This window comes from Macrobrachium nipponense, chromosome 15 (genome assembly GCF_015104395.2).
Source record: "Macrobrachium nipponense isolate FS-2020 chromosome 15, ASM1510439v2, whole genome shotgun sequence".
Classification (NCBI taxonomy): domain Eukaryota; kingdom Metazoa; phylum Arthropoda; class Malacostraca; order Decapoda; family Palaemonidae; genus Macrobrachium; species Macrobrachium nipponense.
Window position 1 is genome coordinate 5691211 of NC_087208.1, and position 12500 is coordinate 5703710.

The window sequence follows — 12500 nt, forward strand, 5'->3', positions numbered from 1 at the left end:
CTTTTTAACACTTCTGGACTGTGCCTATGAGAAAATGTTACTTGCCGCACAGATATGCATATATAAATATTGTCATTTGTATTCTATTTTTTACTATAAATTTGAATTCAAGCCTAGTCACAAGTCCGGGATTTCTCTGGTATGAAAAATGACTTTAAAAAAATCCTCATAGTAGCACGAGACTTCAAATGGAGAAACAAATCCACAGTTATGTAAATGTACATATATTTAAATTTAAAAACAGCTATCCTTGCTGTTTTTAAATTTAAATATATGTACATCTACATTACTGTGGATTTGTTTCTCCAAAAATGACTTTGCTTGGTGAACAGAGCTTTGATTTTTGAGATGTCTGGAAAATGTTCACCAAAGTTATTAGAGACGTTTTCAACGATACTTTATATTAGTAATCACGAAAAGGAAGTAACGTTGGAGTTGGTTTGTATTTAGTTGGTGAATAGTTAATGCCAAACAGTGACATGTTCTTCATACCGCTGTTTTTTTGTTCACTGTCAGTGAAGTTGCGCATTATTAGGCATGGTCAGTGATTGGAGGGGTGGTGGCCACCCATGCATACCAAATCATGTTGGCACCTGATTACGATTCAGTAAACGTTCGACTTATTTCAGGATTCTGGATGGGGCCACTGGGTCATTTGAAAACGAAAAGCCAACTGATCAAGTGAAGGTTAGGTTGATACTAAGGTTGCCATTTGTGCGACTTCAGAACTTTCTTAAACAATCCCCATAGAATTTTATTGCATTTTCCGCAAATAAAATTTTCATGCCTTTTTTTTCATAGTGTGATTTTTTTGGAATGGGTGGTTGGGTTGACCTCGTTAATTTGAAATAATAAGACTGCCCACTGCCTATGTGCTTCACCCAAATCCGTTTGCATTACTGAGGAATTCGTTCTGTAATGCTAAATTTTAATTAGAGAAATGAAGAAATTGGAGCTTTCGTGAGAAGAGCTTCATTATGTCATGTTCTTGGTAATTTGGGTGACAATGAATCACTTCCACCAGCGTCTATTCTTCGAAATCGTCGGTCGAACAGACTTATAAAAAAAGGCTTAACTGGATTAGGATTAATTTACCCAGATTAGTGGCGACCTGGAATTTAGGTAAATTTTGTTTAATGAAAGACCCGGAATTGACTTAGGTTTCACCTTTATTTTTATTTGTTTATTTCAAACGGGAGGAAAAGAGCTGTGTTCGATCACATTAGAGTCACGCCATCTTTTTACTTTCGATGATACATTATTTTATCCAGTGGTTGTTGGTCCATTTCAAAACGTTTAATTTTTCCGATTTTACATTTCGTTACGATTTTTCCTTTTTTCGTTATTTGATTGTAAAACGTTAATCCCGGAATTTTCATTTTTCTTGAATCGTTTATCCTTTTCAACGTTCGCGTTGCTCTTCATATAATGTGCAATTTCTTTGGTCCATTTCTTTAGTTGGAGTTGAGCGGTCATGAGTTCATTTCTATAAGGACTGGCAAAGTCGCATTTGTGATTGCCAACCAGTTACACTCTTTTATATATCCTGGTCTCTCCGTCTTTGGCGTAGGCTGTAGCAAGACTGGGCGTGATCAGTTACTGGCCTGGTAACAACCAGTGATGCCAACCCCTCTAACCCTATGCACCCTACAGAACACAAAAATTTACCTTATATAACTGGAAATTACTCAACATACCGAGGTTGTGATAATAAGAAATAATACTAATAAAGATGATGATCAATATAGGCATTGTTACAATTACCTTACACTTAACAATATTGCCCTAAGGTCTTAAATATTTGATGAAATTACCCTACGTGTAGGGCAATTACCCTGAGGTTGGCAACACTGGTAACAACTGGTCAAACGTCAGGCGTTGCTGGCCTCCTGACTGTGGCTAATTGGCATCAACTGTATTTCAAGGATTAATTTTCTGAAGCTGAAGCAGACCATAAGAATATGGTGTGGTCGGCATAGAGTAACAATAAAGCCAGAGGAACCACCAGAATTACAATGATTTATTTCCGCTGTCTACTATAGCTGTTGGCTGTACCGCCAATTTCTTATTTGCTTTTTAGTCAGTCGTTCCCTGCCCACCTGACAGTGATGCTCTATCCCAAGCCTGAGAGTAGCTATTTCTCTCAGGTGAAGAGTTGAGCAATGAAACCTAGTTTTCTGAAGTTATGTCGAAGGCTACTTGACCATAAGATAATATACACACACGCACGCACACAAACGCAACACCCTTGCTAACCCTTGTGTGTCCCACACTTGACTGCTGCACCTTGCTATTGCTGACAAGGTCAACAGTTATCACAAAACGCCGTCGCTACTATGTGGTCATGTGTTACTGACATCACCCAAACCATGTGGTCCAGGTCACCCCCGGCATCGTTATTGTAAGCACGCGCTTTACCAAAGTAGATCAGATTTCGGAAATAAATCAGTGTACTCTGAGCAGTAAGTGTACGAGTTGACCTTCATGGGGAGAAGGACCAAGTGGTTCAAGTAATGTTCGTGACGTAAGTGGTAGCGAGGCTTATCTGTGATGGCTGCTGGCCTTTATAGGCTGAACAAAAGGGTTGCTGTAGAAGGTTGTCCACGCAGCAGTATTTAAGCAGTGCTACCTTAAGAAACGACAGCTAACCAAATCACCCTAGAGGAGTGTCTGAGCACGTAAGTGTGAGGAAATGTCCCATGAATGATGGAGAAGCTCCCTCCCCTAAGACCAACGACCACAATTTTTCACTCCCATATCACACCTGGGAATGAAAATTGTATCCATTTTGCTGTTAAGCTAGACGTGGAAATCGCCAAATCTCCAGAGGCAGGGTGTTTGCATCCCAATGACCTGCAACAAATCAGAGAATCATGTGGAACTGATAAAATATAATTCCTCTTCCCTTTTATCATACATTTTTCTTCTTAGAAGGCTGGCGCCAGAAATGTTAGGCCTCTGGTTTTCATTAAGTCTTTTTGGAAGATATTTTACCCCCTTGGCCTTCTCCATTCCCACCGGTTGCTCGCCACAGACGACCTACAAATGCTTAATTCACTGCTTCGCCCAGACGAAGCACTGCCTTTCAGCGGAACGTGCCTGAAACATCTCTCTCTCTCTCTCTCTCTCTCGTGCTTCTTTGCCTGCTTATCTATCATGATTCTCGATTTTACTACTTTCCTTCATTCCTATTATCGTAGGGGTTTCATTTGTCGTAATTTCTTGCGTACTTCTGATTCCCATGAAACGTTTGTTATGTTCTGCAACTCTCTCATGCTGATTCTAAATCTATAAGGTATACTTGATCTTGAATTTGTTTTTACATTGTTTTTTAGTTTGATAGGCAAGTTCACGAATCTGATGCTGTGCAATTCTATTGATCTTATTTCTTTACCCACTGCCTCAAAAAGGATATTATGATAACTGCTTGTTCATTCCAGGAATGTGTAACTTTTGTGTTTTAAATACTGATTATTACAATTCTTCATAGTATGGTCAATCTGTTTTCATTCCTGGTTATTTATTATTTGTGTGAGTTTTTACATTGTATGGTATAGGTGACGCGTATAATTCTTGTGGTAAAATGAACGGTTTATGCAATGTTAAAGCGAAGAGAGAGAGAAGAGAGAGAGAGAGAGAGAGAGAGAGAGAGAGAGAGAGAGAGATCATTGTTAAAGTATCCATTGTTATTGAGAGAGAGAGAGAGAGAGAGAGAGAGAGAGAGAGATCATTTAAAGTATCCTTTGTTACTGAGAGAGAGAGAGAGAGAGAGAGAGAGAGAGAGAGAGAGAGAGAGAGAGCTCATATGGAGTTATTGCACCAGCTTTAATTTTAAAACTTCTGGCATCATCTTATAAATAAGAATCATAAACATGAAACACGAAAGAGAGGAGACAAACCAGCTTTTACGATGGGCATATCTGTGGCAAAGAGGAGACTTATTTAATATGTTTTGAGCTCTTTCTTCTCTTCATGTACTTTCGCCTCTTTGACAGAATAGGTTGGAACACTGTTTGCAGCAACATATCCAGTCTGAATGACGATTTAAAAGATATTTTCTCCTGTATGTTGAATGTGTCAAAGATTCCCATTCTCACCAGTTTAAGACTTTCACATTGGTTTAAAAGCTATGCACTGATGCCTGATATCTCTGGCTCGATTTTTCAGTTATGTGATCTCTTTCATCTCTATTTTTTTAAAAAATGAACGTCATATTCTGTGAACGCTTGCTTTACGAGTCTTAGGTTTCTTACCCCTTTACGACAAATGTTCGCACATCGTGCTAAGAATAATACGCGTTCACTTCTTATACAGCTTGCATCAATTGATAAGGACTAACTACGATTATAAGGCCTGTTTATAGCACAATTAATCATTATTGGTAGTTATCCGCTACTGCCGTTTTCATCTTGGTTCCGTATTTTACATGGTCTCCATTGTATCTTCATTCTCTATTTGTGTATAACCATGAGTTGGAATAAAGCGTATTATTACTATTATTATTGTTGTTGTTGTTGTTGTCTTATGACAAATGCTAACTCATCATTTTGTTTCCTTCCAGGTACGTCTAAACTTGGTTCTTGCTTCTGTAAAAACACAGGTAAGGGTATGAACGACTAGGTTACGGCGGGGATTTAAAAGTTGCGTTACGCCCAACAACGTAATTTGCGTGTGACGCCCTCGCCTTTTACCCTGTCAGCCAGGAGTGTTGCGTTACAAGAGCCCGGATGTCCCTGACGGGGCCATTCGTTACTTCGGGTCGCCTCGGCTCAGAACTCGGAAGGTCGAAGTGACAGCGCATAATTTAACTCATTTTATAAACCCCGTCATGGGGAAAATTGTATTCGTCATTTTTAACCGTTATTCCCTTCCTCGTCTCTCTTTCTATCTGCGTTCTTTAGTGTTCTCATAGAAGGACCTTCTTTGCGTTCTCTTTCCTTATGGGGGGCAGTGGAGTTTTTGTGTTTCTGTCAACTACTATGTTGCTTAAGGGTTCATTTCGACCTTTAGAATGGAATTTGTGTTACTTTAGGTTTGGCGTTAAAGTGAGATACTATCTCTCTCTCTCTCTCTCTCTCTCTCGTCTCTCTCTCTCTCTTTCTTCTCTCTCTCTCTCTCTCTCTCTCTGGGTTTTCGTGTTTCCATTTTGTAACCTCATTTTCATTTTTGCTCTTTTTGTAAAGCTCCCGGAACTGAAGTTATCTGAATTACAAGCAAACCTTTTAGGTATATCTGAAAACTCCACACATTTTTGTGACGACCATTTACCCTGAAGGAAAATCGACCCAGATAATTCCAGCCGCTCGGCATTATAAGAATCATAATAAATTTCACACTCTTAGACTGTTGAAACTCAGTTCCCAATAATTCTTTCATCGGTGTTGACGATAGGAGCTTGTTATTATCCTTTTATTCCTTCCTATTTTAGGAATGGAGCTCTTGTGCCCCCATTAAAATACATTTTTTTTTTATTTCGAAGTCATTCTAGGTCAGATCGTGGATGAAAACAAGATAATAAATGACATTATAAATCAATACTTAAGTGTTTTGTCATGATGATTTCCACCTTTATTCAAAATAGCAGTTGCTTTGTTCTATATATTTTGCAGATACAGAATATAAAACCAAAACACTTGAGTCTGTTAGGAAATGTTTGGTGTTAATAAAATAAGGGTGAAATATGATAAAAAAAAAAGTCTTTTCAAGAATCACTTAAATAAAATTTTTGTCATTGTCATTACATTGTTTATATCGGCTATTCATTCCATAGTTATGGTATGATTATAATACAAGGTATGTAACATTTTATGTAGGCTACATAGAAATGAGCCGGGAGGTTTACCAATGTAGTCATATATTGCATCTGTGAGAAAGAGAAAAAAAATTATAAAGGTAAAACGACGTTGTTAAAATGCCGTAGTTGTATAACTCTCTCTCTCTCTCTCTCTCAGCAAGGAATTTATCAATGCACTTATTTAATACGAGGTATTATAAAGGTTCGCCTTCTCCTTCTCTCTCTCTCTTTATTCGAGTAGAGACTGACAAATGTCGGACTGACATTATAAAGGCAACACCCTCTTCCCCTTAAGCATCGCTCTCTGGACTGATCACTCGTGTTCCAAAACAAAGACCGATGGTTCTATTGTTTCTTAAGTCGACCTCTCCCTGACTCCTGACCCTCTGTTCTCTAGAGTCGGATGTACATTTTAGTTTTCTGTAAATGAAAACTTGAGATGGCTTTGTCTGTCTGCCCGCACTATTTCTCTCTGCCCTCAGGATCTTAAAAACTACTGAGGCGAGAGGGCTGCAAATGATTTGTTGATCATTTACTCTCCAATCATCAAACATACCAAATTGCAGTCATCTAGCCTCAATAGTTTTTTTTACTTTTTTTATTCTATTTACGGTTAAAGTTAGCCATGATTGTGCGTCTGGTAACACTATAGGACAGGCCACCACCAGGCCGTGGCTGAAAGTTTCATGGACGGTGGCTCTTACGCTGTACAGAAACCTCGGTTGCGCCGGAGAAACTTCGGTGCATTTTTTTTAGTGTTTATTGGAAGGTTTTGACAGTAGACCTTTGCACATTCATCCAGTAGTCCTAATCAGGCTAGCAGAAGTATGGTTACAAAGTTTTTCTAACCCTAAAATTGAGAGAAAGATTGAGATTGCTAGTTTTATTAGCAGGACAAGCAGGATGAAAAGCTTGTCTCTAAAGCAGAGTTTGTATTTTATACCATTCTTCTCTTCCCTTGGTAAATTCATACAAAAGCAAAGAATTAAAACGATGTTCCACTGTTTTGTAAGAACAATAAAAATGTTCCATTACTATTGTTCACACACCTTCTTTACAATATAGAATTAATTACTGAAATGGGCTACTCTGTGAGCACGTGCCTTTGCAAGCAAAAAAAAAATAAATAAATAAAAAGCAATATTTTTGATAAAGTAATTCATATACGTTATTAATGAACGACGTGGTAGATAGATGGCGTTCTAATTGGGATATCTAAATGGTATTTTTGACAACAGTTATTTATAAATTTGTTTATTAAAGAAGGCTTTATAGAAGTTTCTGTACCAAGTACAGCACATCATCACCTTTATACTCTTGAATATATGCATCAGCTGAGTGGGGTGGATTTTTTAGCGAAGTGTTGTAGACATGTTACAGCTTATGCCTATAGCTTTTTAGTTGTATTAGTTGTTACTTTAAGTGGCCTTTATTCACTGTGAAAGGAAAATTGGAAGTTTCAGTAACAAAATGATACTTAATGACACTCAGTAGAGAAGATAATATTATTTTGTAAGACTAGAATGAAGTATCGGAAGTCAGGAGATTAACCAGAAGAGGCAGTTTACCGTACCATAATTTTTTTTTTTTTTGAGAGAGAGATTTCCCTAAACATACAGTCCGAGTCGTGCTCATTTGATTGAAAATGCTTCAACGATGTAAAAATGGATTTTCTTTTTTTCGAATAACCAAGTTGATATTATCCTTCGCCTTATCATCTGAAAAAATAAGGACGTAGGATTGTAGAGCGGGAAAACAAACATTAGGATTTACAGTTGATTATCTCATGATTTTTTCTTAGGTTATCTATCTTTCTGAGGTGTAACTCATTAGGTAGTGCTTCCATTGCGCCTAAGCTCTGTACTTTACTTCCACGTTCGATATGGGTTAATCGAAATCTTGAACTTTCCTAAAGTGATGGCTCCAGCAACGTGTCGTGTGCAATGCATTTCTGTGAGCATCTAAGTTTAAGGGTGTTCCGTCTTTTGCGTAGGTGCGCCTTTGTTTACTTTGTGTTCTGCTCGATTTTTGTATTTCTTCCTTGCTTCAGAAGCGAGCTCCGAGATGGATTCGGGAGGGGGGAGAAATTATGCCCACTTCCATGAAAAAATCATTGTACTTCTGTTGACCCAAACAGTGAGTTGTTTATGTGGTAGCTACAGTAGATTCACATCAACCGCGCATTTGATGTCTAGGCCAGTCCCTTATGACGCTCCTGATTGGCTGTTGATAAGCCAATCACACGGCTGGAAACTTTCAGTCTCTCTCCAGAGTTCACATAGGCAGGATGTATCTTACTACAGCTCCTGAGGGATACTTTTAAAAGACGTATCCCTCAGGAGCTGTAGTAAGATATATCCTTCCTATGGGAACTCTCTCGAGAGACTGAGCGTTTCCAGCACCGTGATTGGCTTATCAACAGCCAATCAGTAGCGTCGTAAGGGACTGCCTACACATCAAATGCATTGTTGATGTGAATCTACTATAGTCATTTGTGGTTGGACCACGGCCAGGCTGTATGTAAGGGTTCGAGTCTATAGTAGATTCACATCAACCATGCATCTAATGGCTAGGCTCGAACCCTTACGACGCTCCTGATTGGCTGTTGATAAGCCAATCATAGGGCTGGAAACTCTCAGTTTCTTGAGAGAGTTCACAGAGGCAGGATGTATGTTTCACCTCTCCTGGGGGATACTTTTGATAGACGAATCCCTCAGGAGGGTTGGAGCATACATCCTGTCTATGTGAACTCCCGAGAGAGACTGAGAGTTTCCAGGCCTGTGATTGGGTTATCAAAAACCAATCTGGTGCGTCGTAAGAGACTGCCCTAGACACCAGATACAAGGTTGATGTGAATCTACCATAGTATCTCACTTACTAAGAAGAGAAACAATGTTATCTGGAACTTGACCGTAAGCGATAGAAAAGCCTCTGTTGATCATTTTGTGTTTCATTCCATAAACTTCTTTTATCGGTAAGTTTACCTAAAGCCTGACATACTCAGCGGGAAAATTGTACGCGAACGTCCCAGTTGATATTACCAGTGACAGAGAAGGTAAGAGTTGATACATTTTGATAAATACAACACACGAGGATTACCCATTCCATTATGTCTGGATTTATGCGTGCACAGGGTGAGAGCCTTCTGAGATTTATTAATCACTGCCCTTTGTTTTCCTGCGGTCAGTAATCTAGTGTTGTTGATGGATGCATAGAGTACATTCCGTATAAGGTTTTTAAATTTGATTTACCATGTGCTCTAAAAATGAGTTTTGTATAGTTTTGCTTCATTTTTCCTTGATGAAAAAGTTTCGCGTGTATGTGTATTGCCAATTTTGATATTCGCTTACGTATTACTACAAATATAAATGGAGCACCACCTAAACCTTCTTCATTGAAACGCATACCCTTATGGCTTTAGCAATGTCGGGTGAGTTTCCAATGTAAGATGGCCAAAAAATGGATGTCTTAATATCTTTATAATTTACCTCATGGGCTACAAGGGAACACTATAAAGCACTCTGATAAATGAAATTTGGGCTCGGAATCATCTCAGAATCTTTTCTTAGCCCCATTGGCCATCAGTCTACAAATTTTCGTTGAAATCTGCCGATAATTTAGTCATACTCTTTGAGACGAATTCATAAGCAAAATAACGTTCAAATGGCATCTGATGAGAATTTCCTTAAAACTGTGTTGTTCATAGGTATGCGATAATATGCTCTGCACGTTATCAGTCCGTGAGGTAATCAAATCTTTAGTTATTGACAAGTTCTTTTGATCGATTAAGATTATGTGCAAAATTAATTAAGTAGGAAATATCGTGTGTTATGTATGCTTATGAACTTAAATAACTTCAATTTGCGGTCTTCAAAAAGAAAAAAAAAAGTCACACAATAAACCTCAGGAGTCTGCTTCAAGCTAATGTGTCACAGTAAGGCCCAAAGTGCCAACGAAGCCACTAAGTCGTTCAAAAATGGGTCCATTTCCTACTTGTTTGTCAATCTTACGTTTCAGGCAAAATCGCCTGTCTAGAAAAATAATTTGCGTTCAACAACACCCGAAATGGGCGAAAAAAGTTTGTTGCAAAGTTCAGTGAGACGAATGTTTCAGGGCCACTGTACGTTTGGGTACTCGTTATTGTCCTCACTATATGCAGGGGAACACTTATAGGTCGTATGTAAATGAGCTTATGAACTTAGAAAGGAAGAGGTGGAGATAACATCAGATTTTTGAAGTAGAGAACAAACAGAACGCATTCGTCCGCTAAAGAAAAACGTACATTGTTCGTATTCGGATACATCTCAAATCTAATCAATTCCACCTTGGGACAAAGCCCAACCGTCCACAATATTACAGAAGAATCCATTGATAATTTTTTGAGATACCCTGAGAACGGTGTTCGCAGAGGTTACTCAAAACAAATTATAAAAAAGAAAAAAATCAAAACACGCTTTTATCAAAATGCACTAAAAAGTTTAAAAAAAGAAAGAAAATAATTTTTTGAGGTACAATTAGTCATGTCTACAAAAATAAAAGCGTGAGCGCCATTCATGGTAGGAAATGTTTCAAAGAAAGAAATATATATTTTTTTCATTTCTTGTAGCAGTTCTACCTTCGAATGTTTGGCGCTCATGCTTTTATTTTTGTAGACATGATTAATTGTGAGGACATCCTGGTGTGTTTCAAAAAATAGTTTTACTTTTTGGTGCAATTTAATAAAATTGTGTTTAAATTTTTCTTAATAGTTTTTCATTTTATACTTTTTAGTTTAGAAGAAAAAATAGTAACCCATTTATGATTGATTGTAACTGACGAAATTGAACGTGATATCCTGTCGAGCCAAAGAAGGTTTGAAAAATCCGTAGAGTTATTAAATTCTTCTACCGAGTCAAAGAAGGTATGAAAAATCCGAAGTTTCATACAAATCCTGAGATAACGAGAAAGGGCACTGGAGGCTACTGCTAGCCAATGGATCATGGGTGATTGTATTGTCACCGGAATCGAGAGATCATGCAAAATTTCAAACCCATCGGACGAAGGGAACAGGTCGAAAATTGAGTTACAAGTTTTGACCCAGACAGACTGACAGACAGATGTAGAAATCAAATTGAATAAAAGCATGTAATAACGGCGACACAGAAAATCAGGGCTCTACAGGTATGTATTAGTTATCAAAGCTACATTACCATTAAAATGGTGGAATTAGAAGTTAGGTTTGCTGATGCAGGTGCTACCATTCTTCAGGAGAAAAGAACAGTTAGGTTTTAAATATAAAAAGGGATTACAGAAATTCTCAATGGTGGCAAAAACATTTAGCAATAAAAAAAAAAAATCCTCAATCCAGCTCCTGACTGAAATATTATCAAATGTTTTCTGCTCAAGGTGGATCTTTGGAAGAAAAAATGGAAAATTCGGGTCGTCACTTTCCATGTAACTCTACTAACTGACGACAGACAGAATGACAAACTATACCGAAAGAACCAGACGGAAGTAATAAATGGCAAGGTGAAGTGCTCACTTCTAAACGTATTCCGGCCGTTTGGAAAATGGAAAAAAAAAAAATTCTGTTGGAAATAGGACTGGCATTTGTACTATTTTTCCGTGTCTGTCCTTTGGAAAGAGAAAGAGTGAAAGAGAGAGAAAAAGGACCTGTTTTTTCGAAGGCATCCGACTAATTAACCTTTTGAATTATCAGGCGCTTATGATCACTTTTGGCATTTTTGTCCCGCCGTGAATGCCAGGCTTCCTTGAGATACTACTGGTGTTTTTCTCCGCGAATGCCGAAATAATTAAGAAAGGGAAGTTGAAAGAGTGAGAGGAAAAAACCAGATGAAATGGAATTGAAGAGTTAATTGACTGGAGAGAAGGACAATTTCGTTATTATTCATCAATGTATATCGGAGTGAGTGAAATATTCCTAAATATTTGAGACGAATTGATTAGTGGCGTGGCCAGGTGAGAAGACTTGATGAGATGAAGGTTATGCATTTGAAAGAGAGATGACAGAATTTTTCTTTCCACACACACACACACACACACGTATATATATATATATATATATATATATATATATATATATATGTATGTATGTATATATATTTATATATATATATATACTATATATATATATATATATATATATATATATATAATTTTCCACCTAACAATTAATCTTACATTAAACAATCCTTTATCTATCTTTAGTATTTTGAATTATTAATGTGGGACGCGTATTTTAGCCCCGAAATAAGTAAGAGGAATCCACTCCGATAACTTTCGTTGTCCTGGCAAATTAAAATTGAGCATTTTATTAAACCATCAGGCAACGATGTTGAAATGTCAACAGTTCTCCACTCTAATGATGCAAAGTTTGGATGAGTGAACCCCATTTTTATTCAGCCTTTGGCAGAATGCGTTTTCAGTAGAAATGCAAAATGAAGCCAAATACGATAATCTCACCTGCATCAGAACGATTTTATCATTTACTGCTGACTTGAAATGAAACGTTATAAACTGAAATTCCAAATGAGATGCCCTGAGATAGGTTTGAAATTCCAAAGGTGACCTTATGGTTATAGATTAACCAGACATTCCAAATGACAACGTTGAATTCCAAAAGGTTACCTGAGGTTCCAAGTGATGACTCGAAGTCCCAAATGTTGCCCTGCATCTCCCCTCGTTGCAGTCGTTGCAGTCGGCAATT